We start from the raw sequence: 2164 nt of genomic DNA on the forward strand, positions 1-2164 counted from the left end.
GATAAAGAGGAGATGTACTCCATTAATCATTCACTGAAAAGATTTTATTAACAACTTCCTTTTTCATTCTCATTAGCAACTTCATTCATAATTTCCAAAATATTATGAGTTTATAGAATTAATGAAAAACATGATTTCCAAATACCAACATTTCTAATTCAATTCCCAACTTCAACCACAACCCACAACCTATCTACGGAGCCTCTAAATACAATAGAAGAATAATATGGAAATGCTAGCAACAAGGCCACGGCTATATCTCAAAACATAGTACATGAGAAACAAAAGATACATGACCCCGAAATAAAGTGGGGCTCACCAAATCAGCTGAAAAGAGTGCACTGCTATCACTGATCAATGCTGCATACTGTTGAACCACCTGCATCCATTAAAGATGCAGCACCCCGGCAAAAGGGACGTTAGTACTGTCGAATAACACTAGTATGCATAGTTAAAAGTCCTCTTTCAAAATAGAATGCCCACATAAGAAAAGGCAACACATAGAAACAACAAGTCATAATCAACAATATCCAAATGTTTAGTTAAAACATAATAATTTTCAAAATACGAACTTCATATACAATTTTGGTTGGGAGATCATTATCACTGATATACCACCATCTTTGTTAGCACGGAGTTCGATCACGCCCGATCGGCTAGGCCATCTCCCCACGAACAATGTGGTTTGACATGTGATGCGAAAGAAAGTTGTTACCAAGAGTAGTACCACCATATGCGCAATATGGCGTCTGATCTCCACCCGATCAGCTAGGCCGCCTTCCCACATATGTCGTGCGGGTTGACTTTTCAAATCCACAAAGGTTCCAGTTTCATCCCAATTAAGGGGAATAGTATCACAATTTCCCAAAGGTTCCAATTTCATCCCAAATAAAGGGAATAATCCCAATCCACCCCTCTACCGGCACGTGTAGTTTCAGGTGTGGGCCTTATGACCCACCCTTCCTCGGTTTTGCTAATGATGCTCCCAAAAAGATTTTGGATTTGATTTGCAAACAGAAATATCATAAATACAATTGTACTCACCTCAACATATTTTGTTACACCCTATATTTTCGTACATAAAAATGCATCGTAAGCAAATTATGTAGGACCAAAAATGAGATAATATTTAAAAGTATATAAATTAATTTAATCATGTTACCTCTGAGGTTACAAATATTGAAGATCATGAAAAACAAGTACAAAGAGGGTTGGACGGTTCAGAAGCTAAAGCAATTGAAGAAAATAATGTTTCGTCAAAAGTCGACAAGTTGGAAATGTTATAACATATACCTTTGGGGTGAGACTAGGGTGCTTAACATGATAAGGAGATTATGTTATGATTTATATTAGTCGTATGACATCCATGTGTTATGTTTTGAAGTCAAGAGAGTTGTGGAACAAAAGTCGATGAAAGTCATCACAAGTTACATTCATAAGTTTTACTGAAACTTTGGGTCAAATATAACTGCGATTTTCTCCTAATATACTTAGAGTTATGGGGTGTTCCACCTATCAAATTAAAGATATATGAGTCTATTTTCCAACTCATTAAACCGTTTGTCAATACGACATTGGAGTAGAAAGATATGGGCATTTGTGCGATACTGCGCAAGCTGCTAGGTGACAAGTAGGTGTGTCACCTACTTGCTTAAATGAGAGCCCAAAAAAATGGGCCATTTCGGGTCGTCCAAAGAGGCCTTTTAAGGGCCTATTTTCTTCATATATTAGACTTAAAATAGAGCATAATAACCAGACATAAGCTCTGCAAAGAATCCTCCCAAAAATTTCCCACAAACCCTAATTGATTTTCTCTCCCTTTCAAGTTCCAATTGGAGGTAAAACCTAGAGTTTGAAGAACCAAGATAAGAGCTGAGTTATCCAACAAATAAGGTGAGTTTACTTCTCTCTTTCATCCAATTTTTCTTCTGTAAATTCATGGTAAGTCGTTCTATACTTGTAAGAACTCACGGGACGGTGATCGGAAGCTGTGAGTTCGAGTTATTCACTTGTAGCGGACTGTTTTGTGGACTGTTTTGTGTTGCTGTTGGGCTGCGTGTTTTACTACTATTTTGTGGAGTTTTGGAGGAGGAAGGGGGTTTATAAACACCATATAAATGTAGGGTGGTTGGCTGGTCGTTCGTCATAACATTTTCGGGTCGTT

Source organism: Nicotiana tomentosiformis, chromosome 8 (genome assembly GCF_000390325.3).
Source record: "Nicotiana tomentosiformis chromosome 8, ASM39032v3, whole genome shotgun sequence".
NCBI classification, from domain to species: domain Eukaryota; kingdom Viridiplantae; phylum Streptophyta; class Magnoliopsida; order Solanales; family Solanaceae; genus Nicotiana; species Nicotiana tomentosiformis.